Below are 18971 nucleotides of genomic sequence, written 5' to 3'. Positions count from 1 at the left end.
AAATTGAGCGCCCCTGGCTCACTTTCCCACTCCCAAGCCCCTGCCCGAGCCCTACCGGTGTGGCACACGTCGTCGCGGGCCAGTGGCCCTCATTCCCGCCTTGGCATCCGCCGCTGACGTCGCCTGAGACGTCTGGGGATGGTGGAGCTCTGACAGGCGGGCTCCGGTGGCAGGCAGCGCCTGGGAGGGCCAGGTCGGAGAGAGGAAGCTTCTCCCCTGTGCGCCCCGCCGCCGCAGAGTTGACCAGTCTCTAGAAGAGAAGAGTCCGCTCCGGCTCCGGATAAGCAGTGGCTTGGCGTGGGCTGCGCGGAGAATGGACGGCCTCGTGACCTCATGTCCGGCAGGCTGTAGGGCCTGCCGACCCGGCTCGCGCAGGGGGTGGAGCCGGGGGAGCGGCGGGCACTTCCGGAATCGACCAGCTGCCTGAGTGCCCGCGCCACCCGCTACCATGAACGAGGAGGCCATCTGCAGCGTCCTGCCCACCATCCCGTACCACAAGCTCGCCGACTTGCGCTACCTGAGCCGCGGCGCGTCCGGCACCGTGTCTTCTGCCCGCCACGCAGACTGGCGCGTTAAGGTGGCCGTGAAACACGTGCATATTCACACCCCGCTGCTCGACAGGTAGGGCGCCCTGGCGGCTCCACCTCGGAGCCCGGAAATGTGCGTTCCCCACCCCACTGGCTCTTATCCCGTGCAAGCGGGCTTTGAAGCCCAAGCGATGGTGACCCTTTAGGATCGGCCGCACACCTCGTCACCTCTAGGCAGCCGTTCAACGCTTGGGCTAACATGGTGGGGAGAGCAGGCTTCTCTGGAGATGCAGCAATCACGCTTCTTTTCACTGCCCTCTCCTTTTTTTCTTACTCCTGGGCCTCCTTTCTCCGGACACCAAAAATCAGCAATCACAGCCCAACTCTAAACGTCCTCTTTATTGAAATTGGGTTCTGTTTGCTTTGTTTTTCCCTTTTTTTTTTTTTTTGAAGTCGAATTCTAGGGCTGCAGTGCCCAATAGGTAGCTCTTAGCCACAGGTGGCTATTACTTTTTTTTTTAAGTGGCTATTAGAAAATTTCAAATTGTATATGTGGTTCACATTATATTTTTATTGAACAGCACTGCTGTAGAGTCTGGGACGTTTTGGTTTGGGCTTTTTGTTGTTTTTGGTTTACACATGTAGGCATGAAAGTTTAGATATCAAACTCAATTTAGTTTCTCCTCTTACCGTCACAGGGAAGGAAGCCTGTCTCTAGAGGAAACTTGTATTATTTTTGCTAACAATAAACGGAAATCAGAAAGCTGTTAAATGACCAAAACTTTTGAATGTCTCTCCCATCCTGGAACAAGTTTAGTGCAATGTCCAGATTTCAAGGGAAGGCTAGATTAGTTCCTGTTTCCAGAAAAACCTTTCAACCATATATATTAATCAGTGAGTCTAGTCACTAGCCTTGTGTATTTTCCTTCCAATAGGAATTTAACTAGGCCCTGCATTCAATTCTTAGTGAGTTAACATCCATGATTGCAACATTCTCCTCTCCTCCCCCTAGATCTAAAGTGAAAATACATCATGCTAGATGCCTGATTAGCCAGAGGCTGTCAGTATCCAACAGCAGATAAATTCCTCAGCTTCAGCCCTGCTAATGGTATTGACTTTCATCTGCCTGTGGCTTTTACTTGCTCTCTTGCGATCAGGCTTGGATGGGCTAGATCTCACAGTAAGTTTGAGACACCTCTAGAAATTGTTCCCGCTTTTTGTGTACCATAATCCTGATTTAGTGATATACAGGGTCTATTTACCCTGGGTCTTGAATTCTGTGGAGCAATTACTGGGAAATTATGTGTATGTAGTCAACTTTGAAGGGTGGTAGTTGATTAGAGAGGGTAGATGTATTTTAGAATCAACTATTAAAATATATGGAAATCTAGCACTGATGGACTCCTTAGGTATTTTAAAGGAGACTGATCCTCCCATTTTGGATGCTGCTTCTCAAGATTTTAATTTATCTAAGTTTTGTGCCATTTGGGGCCAAGAAATGAAGGGAGCTCCCTTTCGTGCTCATTAACAATTTCATAATCTAAAATTCTTCACTACATCGGGTAGGAAATTAATTCTGCCGTCAAAGACGCCATAAGGACCAGTGCAACACTCTGGCATTACTGCATCACATTTTTCTTCCACTTGTTTCCTAGAATGTTAACATTAGCGGTATTTATGTAGTCTGAGCATAGGACTGGGCTATGCAGTTGACTCACAGGGTGTCTTATGTCCTCACTTATGAAGTGGGAATAATAGATACAGGTACTTCTTGGGCTCTGGTGTGGATAATGTTTGCATTGTTCTTTGAGATCACAAAAGAAAAATAAGTTTATGTGCTGTAACATGTTCTTATTTTAGTGATTGGTGAATTATTCTCTGTAACCTGACTTCTGCCCATGAGAGGACCTTCCCCAACAATCTCCCAACGCCTTATGAGTAGGTGAGTCTGATAGGTTGTTCAAATACCTTGTGTAAACAGTGTAACTGTTTAGTAACTGAAATTTGCTATGGGTAATTTTGGTAATATGTCTATAAAAGCTGTTTTACATTTTAATTTTTTTAATATAAAAACCTATTTTTAAACTGTTTTGGCTTTCTCTGTTTTCCCATTCATTCTTCGTGAAATCTGACTTCAAGAATTTTCCTTCTCTGATTAAGCAGTGAGTGGAAAAAACAAAGGCTTTAGAGTCCCACAATTGCAATTCAAATCTGACTCCAAATCTGCCACTTATTGTTGGCATGACCATTAGAAACTATTAATTTATGTGAGCCTTAGTGTTCTCATATATAAAGTAGGGATAATGAAACCAACTGTAGTAAAGTGGCCAACACATAATAGGATCACAAGAGAAGGAAGAATGCATCATACTCTTAATGGGAGGAGGAATTAGTATATTAAGTATCACTAAGATATCCCCTAGCATGCCCTCTCTATAATTCTTTCTCAGAGTATCCAGGAACCTTCCCGGCAAAGGTGCTACTCAATAACTGTCTTGTTGACCTACATTTCATGAGGCAAATACAGACCTGTTTCAGCTTAGGAAATATAAATTTAATTAAAACAGGTCTCACAAACTGGTATAATTGGGTGCCTCACAGTTGGGATATTAAGTGGCTGAAGAGCAGGGAGAAGAAGAGAAACTCTTTATGCATTCTTGTAATTCTTGAATTTTGAAACATATAAGTATATTACCTATTCAAAACATAGATGACTAAGATTTTTTTGGTTTATTTTGCTTATTGTTTGCTTATTGTTTAGAGCAAACTCTAAATTTTCAGCTTTCTTCCAGTAAAACCAACTGGAACACTTCACACATAATGGAGAATAACCACCATTTTCAGGTTTGGGATTCAGTGAATTGCTAGGGGTACTAAGGACAACTTTGTTTTAATACTTTTTACACCCAAATCCCTTCTATCGTGATGAGGCATAAGTGGCCTTTTACCTTTCAATTTAGTGCTTACCCTTATTAAATTTACCAGTCAATTGGCTAATATTTAGAGAAAGAGCCTCTGCTCTATGTATTACCAGAGTTGCCACCAGACCCTTGCTCAAAACTCACCAATCCCTCCTTTGAACAGGAACTAACGTATATCTTTAAGTCACAGGGTCTGGACACAAAGGAAGTTATAGGAAGAGAAAAAAAAAACTGGTTAGAATCAGCTGAAACCAAAATGGCTACGAATCTGACCTCCAGCAGACCCTGAGTCTCATTTTATGCTGATTTTACTATATAGTATACTATATGACACACCTACAGGTGACTATGACCGGATGTCACAAAGCAAAAAAGGACAGAAAAGGGGTGGTACCCCATTTCCAGGGAAGCCCTGCTTCTTTCCCAGAAAACCAATGCACGTGCCTCACCGTCATTAGTCTCACTCCTACCCTCATCGTCCTTATTCCTTAAAAGCAAATCCCTCTCACCATTAAGGTGAGAAGTTGATTCGTGAACTAAGTTTCTACTTCTCCATTCTCTGACCATTGAATAAAGCTGCTTCAATCTCAGCCTCGGTTTTATTTTGGCTGCATGAACTCAAAGGGAGAAAGAACCTTCCCCACTGAGGCAGAGGGCCTCAGCAGGGCTAGGGAGCAAGCAGGGGTCCATAAGACTTAATTTCGTAAAGTATACATAACAGTGCTTTGGGAAAATTCCTTTAAAATAGTCAAGTAATGACATGAATGTTCACAGAATGCATAAAGCTTGAAGGTATTCCTTTCATAGAATCTTTTCAAGAAGTAATACTTATTCTGATAATACTACTGTTACTAAAAAATATTTTTGAACCATTTGTTTGGAGATGTCTTTAGACTCAATTTACAATCTCATGTTTGCACAGTTATAGCTAATATAGACAAGTAAATAAGAGATGATAAGTCCACCATAGTTTAGAGTAGGAAAAACTCATTTCAATAGAGATTGACTAAGGAATGACAGGGCATCTGCTCCACACAGAGCAATCAGCTCACTGCTTTAAGGGAATATTTTAAAAATAATTTGTTCATTATAAAACTATATAACAGAATATGTGCATCCATGAATGATTTTCTTTTCAGAATTATCTAGGTAAGCAATATAATAATACTATGATTGCTAAAATATTCTTAAATTAGCCATTTAGTGTGCCTTTAGACTCAGTTTACAAGTAATGTGAAAGACTTAATCTCATTTTTGTTTGGTTATCGTTAATGCAGGACACTAAATGAAAAGATAAATCCTAATATAATTCAGAGCTAAGAGATAGCATTTCAATAGACATTGGCCAAGAAATTATCTATGAAAGAAGTAAGATTTAAATTAGACCTTGAATACAAGTACCATTTGGAGATGTGTAGAGAGATAAAGATAGCACTCTATGCGGAAACAACTGTGTAAACAAAGGCATCAATACTGGACAACTCAGATTCTGCTCATGAGAGAGTAAATAGATGTAAGTGAAAACAAATATGTAAGGGAAGACTGAGAAACAAAATTAGGGTAAGAGTTTGTACGAAATTGTGGAGAGCTGTGGGCATATATGAGCTTTGATTAGCATGATGCCACTGGTAGCCATACACCACATTCAAAAACCATTTTTATTATTTTGCTATAAGGCTTTCCATTAGCAGTTTGATGGGATTCATTGTTTGGTAATACTTCAGTCTGTATGCTGCTTTCATTAGCTAGTATAAGCAAGATTCCTATTAAAGATTTTTTATTTCCTATAACATTTCTATTTTAATTTGTTAGATATTTATAGTTTAAAATATTTGATGAAGACTCTATGACCTTTGGAAGATCAGAATAGGAGAGGTATGAAAAACAAATGACTCCATTCATTAAAATGTGAAAAAGTAGCTTATTTTCCCAAGAGTGGTGCATGAAAGGCCACTGTGTAGATTACATAATCTTGCAAAGAAAACAACAAGCCTGTTTTTCACCAAAGCGGATCTGTTGGAGTTTTCTTCTAGTTCCTACTTCATTCTTTAATTCACAGTTGTATGACTTCTTTATTCTCCTTGTTTTACATTGTTTACTATTTCTTCCTGTCTTGACTCTTATTCCACTAACTTGTCCTAAAGCCTCAAAATCTCCCACCTACACCGTTATGTTAGTCACCACGGCAATGCTTAGGGCAGGTTATAATATATAGGCAGATACTGCCTTTATCTGGCATGTTCCCTTTGTGAGTACTTTTCAAACATCTTTCAGTGTTTCGTACTTTCTTCATTCCTGATCATTCAGTATGTCCATGACCTCAAGTGAAATCACTGTAACACTTTTACTAAGTATTATGAGAGATTGGACATGATAATATTATGGGACTCTCTAAAGGAAATAACAAATCTGAACTAGAAATCATTATGCAAGGCTTCCTAGTGGAGAAGAAACCTAAGGTTAGCCAAAGTGATAATCAGGAGCTACCCAGGCAAAATGTTGAGGTAAATAACTGCTGTCAGAAAGCATGGAATAAGCAAGTGTTCAGAGGAGAAAGAGCTGACGGTTTTGAGGGAACTGCAGGTGACTTGGCAGAGATGGCACATGGGCAGTGAATCTGAGATGGGCGTGAGGAATGAGGCTGACAGGGTAATCAAAGCCTGGGTTGTGAAAGGACATGGATGCCATAGGATAGATGATGTCTTTCATCCTGTAGGTAAAAAGATGCTACCGACAAATTTTAAGGAGGAATATTACATGAAAACATACAAAGTTTTAGGAAGATTTTTCTAGCTTCAATGTAGAGAATGTGTTAGGAGTGCTCAAGACAGGAGATAAGGAGTTCCACTAAGAAGATATTTTAATATTCTGAATGAGAGATGATAGAACCCTGAAGTGGAAATATGGTAGAAGGAATGGAGTGAAAGGGAATACTCTAGTGATGTTATGCGGGTAAAATGAACAGGATTTTGTGCTTAATTGAATGTGAGGAGTGAGTGAAAATAAAATTTAGTCTCTGAGAATTAAAAAGTATAATATATGTAATGTTTTCTTCAAGCTAGTATTCAGAAATATTAGTTTTGATTTAAATTCTGTTTATACCATAGTGTTCTATCCATTATAGGGATAGAATTTTGTGTAATTTTATAAAATTGACTTCCACCTAGTCTGTATTTGTTTCTAGTACATTTTTAAAGATTCTTCATTATGTGTCTAGTTTGATGAATTCCTATGATAATGTCTATTAAACTGAGGCCTGGCGTATAAATGTCACTGTGAAATGATTACTCTGATGATATGTGGAGACTGAAATGGTAGAGTCAGGAAAAGTGGGGTTTAATATAAACAAATACAGTAATTGAAAGAAATACAGCAATATTGTACATCAGGAATATCATAATAGTGTATGTGTGTAAGTACCTAGGCACATGAATTTTTATTGAGAGAATTTTTATAATAATAAATATTTGGAAAGAGCTTAAATTGTCAAAAATCAGGGATTGGTAAAATAAATATGCTACTCTCCACTCTAAAGAAGCCACTGATTTTGATTTCTAAAAAGCATATTTAGTACACAATGTTCACAGTACATGGTTGACATAAAATAATGTTCATGACACATTAAGTGAAAAACTGAATATCTATATGACAGATTCATATTATATGCAAATAAACACATCTAGATGGAAACACTAAAATGTATCTCTAAATGATCAAGTTATAGTTGATTTTATTTTCTCCTTTTATTGGTATTTAGATTTATTTTCTGAATTTTTATAACAAGTGAGCACTGTATGCATGATTTCTGCACTTGTCCACATGATGAAATATTATAATGCAGCACTATGGATGTGGTCATGAAATTTGAGAGAAGGGCACAGTTTTGGAAGTCAGTGTTAGATTGAACTGGAATTTGATGACATTGAGTTCATCTAGAATTCTAATAAATTTCATGTGATTGACCAATGTCACCACCAATGAAGCTCTACAATGTAGTCATTTCTCAAATATTAACTTTATGTGTATCACAACCTTACTTCATGGGAGAGAAAATGTGTGAAGAAAGAAAACAGCCTTACAGTCAAGGAACTTTTGTATGGTAATGTCTTATAGTATAGTCTCTAACTACATAGGATAATTATATCGGGCAAGGATAATCTACCACTAGCAAACCTTTGAAGTTTTCAGCTACAAAGAAATTACGTCTCTTTCCAAATAAAAGTTTAAACTCCCTTATATTCTAACAAAATATTTTCAGTTAAAATAGACAATGAATTAAGTGAAAATGTATGGCATCAGCCAAACATCATGTATGCTTACTATAAAAAAATTTCTTTTCAGTCACAGACAAAATACACCAACCAGTGCATTATGATTTACTTCATTCAAAACATATTTTCATTATGTATCTTGTGCAAGGCACTGTGTTAAGCCCTGCAGAGCATACAAAACTTATGAAATATAGTATGATCTCAAGGAGGTAATAGTCAGATGAAATGACATAAGTATTGATAGCCAGAAAGCAAGGTAAATATAACAAGGTAACTATAACAACAATAAGAATCATACAGACAACTAGTTTAACTGAATAAGAAACAGAACTCTTTAAGTTTTAGATTTTCATAAGAAGCTGAGAACAATACAATAGGTATTGCATACCCTGCCGCTTCAGAGGGTGGCAGTAGATGCAAGACTTTCCAAGAAATTATGAGCTGTTATGCCATCATTAACCCACCATGTTCCTATAGACGAAAGTAACCCACTTTACTGAATGGAAAGTTTTCAGCTCAAAGGGAGGTTGTATAGAGGAGGATTTTGAGAAACTGAAAGAAGTGAATTATGTTCTCAATTATTAAGTACGTAACTGGCAACAGATAGCTAGCAAGAAAACCCGATAGATCAGCTCCTCCGCAGTCCTAGGTCTTGAGTGAGTAGCAGTAAGAATCTACACACATAATTTTAATTGTCATAAGAAAATATTAATTTCTAATTTTGACTATGGAGTATATACTCACAGTCCCAAAATCAAGTGATTGCTGATGGTTTCAAAATACTGCTTCATTTAGTAGATACAAAGTTTACACCTACATGGATCATATAACTAAGTCCTTAAGAGTTTAAGTCATATGATACATGATGGCATAAACTATATATATACACACACACACACACACACACACACACATATATATATTAAGATTTACAACAGTGATTCTGTGATATGAAGAGTTAGATGATTTATTTCAGAACAAGCTTTGTTCTCACAGGTTATACCTATTTTGTAATCACAAGATTATAAAAGAAAATTTTATAAGAAATCACAAGGATTTGAGGAGCAATCTATTTATTTTGAGTAGAATGGGGTAAAATTCTGCCATTGTGCATTTCAAATCCGGGAAAGGGAAGCTGAATTATTTAATACATATTTTTGAGACAAATAGCTCACTATTTGGATAAAATAAAGCAAAATCCATACCTCATTCTTTGTAACTTCCAAATTGCTCAAATGGCTAAAATACTTAAATACAAAAATAATCCATAAAAATAGCATAAGAAATCTTCCTAGGGTTTAATTTTTTGAAGGTACTCTAAGAATGGGGAAGACCTGAGTACAGTAATAACTTCAGACAACATAAAAGATAAATTTGAAAATATAAACATTTTCAAGAGTTTTTAGGGGACACACACTCCAAGTCAAATACATAGAAAAAGTTGTTCTATATCCCTCATAGATACACAGTTCCTGAGGTGGCTCCTAATGATCCTTATCCTCGTGTATTATCCTTCTCTTAAATGTGGTCTGGATCTGGTGACAGTTTCCAACAAATAGAAAAAGCAAAAATGATGGATGTTACGTTCATGATTAAATAATAAAGGACTGTATCTTCCTTTCTCTGGCTTCGACACCTTAGACTGCTGCCATGTCATGAGGACATTCAGGGAGCCAGTGGAGAGCCCTATGTGACAAAGAAACAAGACCTGACAGCAACAACATGAGCAATCTTGGAAGGGGACTCTCCCCCAGTTGAGCTTTGAGATGACTGTAGGCCCTGCCAATATTTTGATGGCACCCTGCCTGAGAGCCGGAGCCTGAGGCTTTGACACTCCCAGCTAACTTGCACCTGTTTTCCTATATCTGTTTCCATAGAAACTGTGAGATAATAAATGTCTGTTGTTCTAAGCTGCTAAAGTTTTTGGACTATTTCTTACACAGGAATACATAATTAATAAACCTCTTAATTCTTTTTTTTTTAACGTCTTTATTGGAGTATAATTGCTTTACAATGGTGTGTTAGTTTCTGTTTTTTAACAAAGTGAATCAGTTATACATATACATATGTTCCCATATCTCTTCCTTCTGGCATCGCCCTCCCTGCCACCCTCCCTATACCCCGCCTCTAGGTGGTCACAGAGCACCGAGCTGATCTCCCTGTGCTATGCGGCTGCTTCCCACCACCTATCTATTTTACGTTTGGTAGTGTATATATGTCCATGCCACTCTCTCACTTTGTCACAGCTTACCCTTCCCCTCCCCATATCCTCAAGTCCATTCTCTAGTAGCTCTGTGTCTTTATTCCCGTCTGGCCCCTAGGTTCTTCATGACCTTTTTTTTTTTCTTAGACTCCATATATATGTGCTAGCGTATGGTATTTGTTTTTCTCTTTCTGACTTACTTCACTCTGTATGACAGACTCTAGGTCCATCCATCTCACTACAAATAACTCAGTTTCGTTTCTTTTTATGGCTGAGTAATATTTCATTGTATATATGTGCCACATCTTCTTTATGCATTCATCTGTTGATGGACACTTAGGTTGCTTCCATGTCCTGGCTATTGTAAATAGAGCTGCAATGAATATTTTGGTACATGACTCTTTGAATTATGGTTTTCTCAAGGTATATGCCCAGTAGTGGGATTGCTGTGTCATATGGTAGTTCTATTTGTAGTTTTTTAAGGAACCTCCATACTGTTCTCCATAGTGGCTGTATCAATTTACATTCCCACCAACAGTGCAAGTGGGTTCCCTTCTCTCCACACCGACTCCATCATTGTTTGTAGATTCTGACCAGTGTGAGATGATATCTCATTGTAGTTTTGACTTGCATTTCTCTAATAATTAATGATGTTGAGCATTCTTTCATGTGTTTGTTGGCAGTCTGTATATCTTCTTTGGAGAAATGTCTATTTAGGTTTTCTGCCCATTTTTGGATTGGGTTGTTTGTTTTTTTGTTATTGAGCTGCATGAGCTGCTTGTAAATTTTGGAAATTAATCCTTTGTCAGTTGCTTCATTTGCAAATATTTTCTCCCATTCTGAGGGTTGTCTTTTGGTCTTGTTTATGGTTTTCTTTGCTGTGCCAAAGCTTTGAAGTTTCATTAGGTCCCATTTGTTTATTTTTGTTTTTATTTCCATTTCTCTAGGAGGTGGCTCAAACAGGATCTTGCTGTGATTTATGTCATAGAGTGTTGTGCCTATGTTTTCCTCTAAGAGTTTGATAGTGTCTGGCCTTACATTTAGGTCTTTAATCTATTTTGAGCTTATTTCTTTGTATGGTGTTAGGGAGTGATCTAATCTCATACTTTGACATGTACCTGTCCAGATTTCCCAGCACCACTTATTGAAGAGGCTGTCCTTTCTCCACTGTACATTCCTGCCTCCTTTATCAAAAATAAGGTGACCATGTGTGCGTGGGTTTATCTCTGGGCTTTCTATCTTGTTCCATTGATCTATCTTTCTGTTTTTGTGCCAGTACCATACTGTCTTGATTACTGTAGCTTTGTAGTATAGTCTGAAGTCAGGTAGCCTGATTCCTCCAGCTCCGTTTTTCATTCTCAAGATTGCTTTGGCTATTCGGGGTCTTTTGTGTTTCCATACAAATTGTGAAATGTTTTGTTCTAGTTCTGTGAAAAATGCCAGTGGTAGTTTGATAGGGATTGCATTGAATCTGTAGATTGCTTTGGGTAGTAGAGTCATTTTCACAATGTTGATTCTTCCAATCCAAGAATGTGGTATATCAGATGGAGACCTCTTTGTATCATCTATAATTTCTTTCATCAGTGTCTTATACTTTTCTGCATACAGGTCTTTTGTCTCCTTAGGTAGGTTTATACCTAGATATTTTATTCTTTTTGTTGCAGTGGTAAATGGGAGTGTTTTCTTGATTTCACTTTCAGATTTTTCATCATTAGTGTATAGGAATGCCAGAGATTTCTGTGCATTAATTTTGTATCCTGCTACTGTACCATAGCTCTAGTAGTTTTCTGGTAGCATCCTTAGCATTCTCTATGTATAGTTACCTGCAAACAGTGACAGCTTTACTTCTTCTTTTCCAATTTGGATTCCTTTTATTTCTTTTTCTTCTCTGATTGCTGTGGCTAAAACTTCCAAAACTATGTTGAATAAGAGTGGTGAAAGTGGGCACCTTTGTCTTGTTCGTGATCTTAGTGGAAATGGTTTCAGTTTTTCACCATTGAGCACACTGTTGGCTGTGGGTTTGTCATATATGGCCTTCATTATGTTGAGGAATGTTCCCTCTATGCCTACTTCCTGCAGGGCTTTTGTCATAAATGGGTGTTGAATTTTGTCGAAAGCTTTCTCTGCATCGATTTAATTCTTAAGATATAAGACATTAGAAATAATTATTCACACATCCTATTGACAAAGAATGAAGGTTAATGATGCCCATTCTTGATAAAGTGTGGGAAAAGAGACTTTGCTTACTGTTTATAATGTATAAATTCTGTCATTTTTAAAGGTAAGATTTTTAATGTGTCTGTGGTTTTAAATGTTTATACCCATTCACCCAGCAATTTATTTGATAGAGTATTATGAAAGTACCCAAACTATGTGTCCATCAATAGATGACTGATTATATTAGTTATGAGTCACACATGCGATGGAATATTTTGTGAAGAATAAGATACATCTAAATGCTAATGTCTAAATTTGCCAAGGAAATGATGCTGTTACCTTTGCTTTATTTTCTATTTCATTTTGCTCCATTTTCTAAAGATTCTTCCCCCTTACCCTAACATTGTTTTCAGCAATGTTTATTCTAACTTGTAACAGGTTAGTTTCGAGACTAAGTTGTTTACTTTGGAAGCAGATTATCTGAGTTCAAATCTCTTCTCTGCCCCTTCTTTTGTGACCTTGGACAGGTTACTCTGTGGCTTCTTCATCTGTTAGTAGTTACTGTTTCATAGGTATATTGTGAAAATTAAATGAGTCAATATAAGTCAAGACTTACAATAGTATTTGGAACATAGTACAAACTGCATAAGTGTTGATTCTTTTCTAAGTTGTAGTTTTGTCTAGGTTAGATATTTCCTAAAAAATAATTTCAGAATGTTTTAGGGGATAGATGAGCAGCAGGCACATTCAAGGATGTGGTCTTAGAATAGTCTCATCAGGTCTGCTCTTGGTACATCTCTTATTGGTGTCCTCTGGGTTCAATGTTTTTCTCCTTCTTGGTTACCAGGAAACCTGTGGATTGAGTTAAACCCCCTACTTTAGAAGATTTACATGAGATGCTTTGGATATTAAAAATTATTATTTTCACTGGTACTGGCAAAATATGCTACTACATTCACTTTTTAAAAAATGAAACAGAGTGTCCTTTGACCCACAAATGACCTCATTCCATTTCCAGATGAAACCACCATTACCAAAATGCTGGTATCCAGGCACCACCCTTAGTCTGGAGACCAACTCGGAATTGCCCATGGAATTTTACAGCATTAAGGATGGAATGGACTAAGACTAAAGTACAAGGGGAACATTGCTGATGGGGCAACTGCTTCTGTGCACAGGAGTGGGAAATTTTTCACAGAATGTATCGCATGTAAGATAAGATATTAAGAAAGTGTCTGGTAGCCATAGAGAAACTGGAAAGAAAGACTGGACCTCAGTCAAACTTAAATATTAGAAACGACTCATATGTAAAAAAGAAAGGTGCTATTAATACTACAATTTTTAGATGATAATTATGAAAATGGTATAGAAGATTGTTCAAATTGCATAGAGGTTGATGGTGGAAAGCCAGCCAAAGGAAGAGGAAGGCCTAAATCAAGGCAGTGGCAAGGAATGGAGCTGGATTTCAGAAACTCATCTGATGTGAAAAAAAGGCTATATAAATGAGATGAGGGTGTGGTTATAGATATATATGAATGTGGAGAGTTTTACTATAAATGTAAAGAAAGGAATTTGTTTAATTTGTATTAGATACCTGTGAAAACACCTGTCAATCATGGTTCCATCTACTTATAATACAACTTTGACTGTGCACGATAAGTGTATGGATGACAAAATGCAGGTTGATCTTCATTATCTAGTCTGGAATCATTTTAGAATAAGTTTTCTAGCCTAATCTTTAAAAAAATAATACATAATGTATATCTATTTCAATATTAAGATGGATCTATATTGCTAGCACATTTATATCAGCCCAGATGAAACACTATTAAATTTCTTTTATGTAATGTTAAAGGTAAGTTAAGCATTTCTAATTTTATGGCATGTTTGTGTAATTTCCCCTTGCCCCCAAGTTCCACAGGGGTGGTGTGAATGAGGTCAGATGAATGCCTGCCCATGCAGTAGCTTTAGTGCAGGAGAGGAACTCTGAGCTGACCGAACCTGACTATATTTGAATGGGCAGAAAGAATGCTGCCCTTTGCTCTGGAGGAAGACGTTCTCTTTAACCTATTGCAGAATAACCTAAGCATGCCTGGTTTTGCTCCAGCAGGAGACACTATTTCTCTCTATCAAGGTATACCAAAATCCTTGAAATTACAGTTTGTTAACAAAGGACAGTTAATTACAACACAGGTTTGGACTGCTAGGGTCCACTTATACACTGAGTTTTTTCAATAATAAATAACATAATACTACATGATCCACACTTGGGAGAATCCACAGTTGTAGAATTACAGATACAGAGAGCAGACTGTAAGTTGGCTGACTATAACTTATATGCAGAGTTTCAACTGCTAGGGGGTTAGGGCCCCAACCCTTGTGTTATTCAAGGGTTGACAGTATTTGTTTGCAAAACATGCAGAAATGTGAGCCACCCATGGAGAGTTGTCTCCAACAGACAGTGTAAAGCAAAAGCACAATATCACAGTTGGTAACCATAAGTTTGTCTTTTGTGTCTGTGAGTCTATTTCTGTTTTGTAAATACTTTAATTTGTATCATTTTTTTAGATTCCACATATATAAATGATATATGATATTTGTCTTTCTACATCTGGCTTACTTCACTTAGTATGATAATCTCTAGGAACTATATATCAGAATAACCTATAATGGAAAAGAATCTGAAAAAGAATATATATACATATACATACATACATACATATATATATATATATATATACACACACACAATATATCACTTTGCTGTACACCTGTAACTAACACAACATTGTAAATCAACTATACTTCAATTTTAAAACAGCACAGTATCACACTGCCAATTTCACAAGTGTTGTTCTAGTCATGTAACATTAAATCCCCAGTGATGATAGCAATCACCTAGTGATGACAGTTTGATTCGGATCAATATTGTGAATAACAAAACAGTATTCTAAGTTGGCGATCTCTAGTGGACATTATTTATTTAGATCATATTGCCCCAAAAGTTTTATTTAGTTACTATATTTAATATAAGAGAATTCAATAAAAGTCAATTTATAAAAATAATGCAGAAAATTATTTTCAACTGATATCTATGCAAATATGGCTTAGCATGAGATGCATGATTCCTGCAAATTAAAAATAAACTATCAAATAAAATATGGCACGGATATATAGGAAAATTTATACTTCCCAAATCATTTGAAGGAGCAAGGGAAAATATACTATTCAAATTATATGGATTTACCTGGATATATCTAGAAATGCTTGGCTTATTTTACCATTCTATCTTGGTATGATTACATACAATTTCTGAGCACCTTTCTGTGATAAGTTCTTAAAACATATATCTACCATCTTCCTTTCACAAAACACAAATAATACTTGCAAAATATTTCATTTAAAAAAGTAATTTACTTAAGACACCAGGTTTATGCCATTCTGTGGCCTGGTTAAAATATGTCCAAATCAAGAAAGTTACATTTAGACATTTCTTACTTTTCATTTCTTCCAACATTCTATAATAAAAAAAATTCATATAGAAAATTGAAAGAAATGTACGATGAAATCCTGTGTACCTTTCACTGGAACTAGTATCCTCTTTTTTTCAGAACAATTTGAAAGGCCACAGCCATCAGAGAAGAGAAAGAAATAAAAGGAATCCAAATTGGAAAAGAACAAGTAAAACTGTCAGTGTTTATAGATGACATGATACTATACATAAAGAATCCTAAAGATGCTACCAGAAAACTAGTAGAGCTAATCATTGTATTTGGTAACGTAGCAAGATACAAAATTAATGCCCAGAAAGCTCTTCCATTTCTATAAAGTAATGATGAAAAATCTGAAAGAGAAATTAAGGAATCACTCCCAATTACCGTTGGAATACAAAAAGAATAAAATACCTAGGAATAAACTTACATAAGGAGACAAAAGACCTGTATGCAGAAAACTATAAGACAATGATGAAAGAAATCACAGGCGATACAAACAGATGGCGAGATATACCATGTTCTTGGATTGGAAGAATCAACATTGTGAAAATCAACATTGTGGGTAGTAGTATACTACCCAAATTAATCTACAGCTTCAGTGCAATCCCTATCACACTACCAATGGCATTTTTCACAGAACTAGAACAAATAATTGCAAAATTTGTATGGAAACACAAAAGACCCCAAATAGCCAAAACAATCTCGAGGAAAACAAAACAGAGCAGGACGAATCAGGCTCACAGACACTAGACTGTACTACAAAGCTACAGTAATCAAGAGAGTATGGTACTGTCACAAAAACAGACATATAAATCAATGGAACAGGATAGAAAGCCCAAAAATAAACCCATGCGCATATGGTCACCTTATTTTTGATAAAGGAGGCAAGAATAAACAATGGAGGAAAAACAGTCTCTTCAATAAGTGGTGCTGGGAAAACTGGACAGCTACGTGTAAAAGAATGAAATTAGAAATCTCCCTAACGGCATAGACAAAGAGAAACTCAAAATGGATGAAAGACCTAAATGTAAGGCCAGACACTATAAAACTCTTAGAGGAAAACAAAGGCAGAACATTCTATGACATAAATCACAGCAAACTCCTTTTTGACCCACCTCCTAGAGAAATGGAAATAAAAACAAAAATAAACAAATAGCACGTAATGAAACTAAAAAGCTTTTCCACAGCAAATGAAACCCTAAACAAGATGACAAGACAACCCACAGAATGGGAGAAAATATTTGCAAACGAAGCAACTGACAAAGTATTAATATCCAAAACATACAAGTATCTCATGCAGCTGAATATCAAAAAAAAAAAAAAACCAACCACTCCCAAAATGGGCAGAAGACCTAAACGGATATTTCTCCAAAGAAGATATACAGATTGTCAACAAACACATGAAAATATGACCGACATCAGTAATCATTAGAAATCAAATCAAAACTACAATGAGGTATTACCTCATACTGGTCATCATCAAAAAATCTACAAACAGGGCTTCCCTGATGGCGCAGTGGTTAAGAGTCCGCCTGCCGATGCAGGGGACACGGGTTTGTGCCTCGGTCCGGGAAGATCCCACATGCCGTGGAGCGGCTGGGCCCATGAGCTGTGGCCGCTGAGCCTGCGTGTCCGGAGCCTGTGCTCCGCAACAGGAGAGGCCACAACAGTGAGAGGACAGCTAATCAATGAATTTGGTAAAGTGGCAGTATACAAAATTAATGCACAGAAATCTCTGGCATTCCTATACACTAAAGATGAATAATCTGAAAGTGAAATCAAGAAAACACTCCCACTTACCATTGCAACAAAAAGGATAAAATATCTAGGAATAAACCTACCTAAGGAGCCAAAAGACCTGTATGCAGAAAATTATAAGACACTGATGAAAGAAATTAAAGATGATAACAAATAGATGGAGAGATATACCATGTTCTTGGATTGGAAGAATCAACATTGTGAAAATGACTCTACTACCCAAAGCAATCTACTGATTCAATGCAGTCCCTATCAAACTACCACTGGCATTTTTCACAGAACTAGTACAAAAAATTTCACAATTTGTATGGAAACACAAAAGTTGCTGAAGAGCCGAAGCAATCTTGAGAAAGAAAAACGAAGCTGGAGGAATCAGGCTACCTGAGTTCAGACTCTACTACAAAGCTACAGTAATCAAGACAGTATGGTACTGGCACAAAAACAGAAAGATAGATCAATGGAACAAGATAGAAAGCCCAGAGATAAACCCACGCACATATGGTCACCTTATCTTTGATAAAGGAGGCAGGAATGTACAGTGGAGAAAGGACAGCCTCTTCAATAAGTGGTGCTGGGAAAACTGGACAGGTACATGTCAAAGTTGAGACTAGATCACTCCCTAACAGCGTACACAAAAATAAGCTCAAAATGGATTAAAGTCGTAAACCTAAAGCCAGAAACTATCAAACTCTTAGAGGAAAACATAAGCAGAACACTCTGACATAAATCACAGCAAGATCCTTTCTGACCCACCTCCTAGAGAAATGGAAATAAAAACAAAAATAAACAAATGGGACCTAATGAAACTTCAAAGCTTTGGCACAGCAAAGAAAACCATAAACAAGACCAAAAGACAACCCTCAGAATGGGAGGAAATAATTGCAAATGAAGCAACTGACAAAGGATTAATCTCCAAAATTTACAAGCAGCTCATGCAGCTCAATAACAAAAAAAACAAACAACCCAATCCAAAAATGGGCAGAAGACCTAAATAGATATTTCTCCAAAGCAGATATACAGACTGCCAACAAACACATGAAAGAATACTCAACATCAATAATCATTAGAGAAATCCAGATCAAAACTACAATGAGATATCATCTCACACCAGTCAGAATGGCCATCATCAAAAATTCTAGAAACAATAAATGCTGGAGAGGGTGTGAAGAAAAGGGAACACTCTTGCTCTGCTGGTGGGAATGTGAATTGGTACAGCCACTATGGAGAACAGTATGGAGGTTCCTTAAAAAACTACAAATAGAACTACCATATGACCCAGCAATCCCACTACTGGGCATATACCCTGAGAACACCATAATTCAAAAAGAGTCATGGACCAAAATGTTCATTGCAGCTCTATATACAATAGCCTGGAGATGGAAACAACCTATATGTCTATCATTGGATGAATGGATAAAGAAGATGTGGCACATATATACAGTGGAATGTTACTCAGCCATAAAAAGAAACGAAATTGAGCTATTTGTAATGAGGTGGATAGACCTAGATTCTGTCATACAGAGTGTAAGTCAGAAAGAGAAAGACAAATAGCATATGCTAACACACACACACACACACACACACACATATATATATGGAAATTAAGGGGGAAAAATGTCATGAAGAGCCTAGGGGTAAGA

General features: G+C 37.1%; 1 long non-coding RNA gene across 1 annotated transcript; it reads left to right on the top strand.

The window, feature by feature from the left end:
* The first annotated feature begins 139 nt into the window (after positions 1–139).
* LOC149746991 (uncharacterized) lies at positions 140–9629 on the top strand. The gene is made up of 3 exons (XR_016388436.1): positions 140–621; positions 2388–2469; positions 9361–9629. It is a non-coding gene; the product is annotated as an uncharacterized LOC149746991 (long non-coding RNA).
* The last annotated feature ends 9342 nt before the right edge of the window (positions 9630–18971 follow it).

This window comes from Delphinapterus leucas, chromosome 17, assembly GCF_059928025.1.
Source record: "Delphinapterus leucas isolate spDelLeu-1000000601 "Yukka" chromosome 17, BTC_Dleu_Yukka2, whole genome shotgun sequence".
Taxonomy (NCBI): domain Eukaryota; kingdom Metazoa; phylum Chordata; class Mammalia; order Artiodactyla; family Monodontidae; genus Delphinapterus; species Delphinapterus leucas.
The sequence above is the reverse complement of the archived record's forward strand: the minus strand, read 5'-3'. Positions and strand labels throughout refer to the sequence as shown.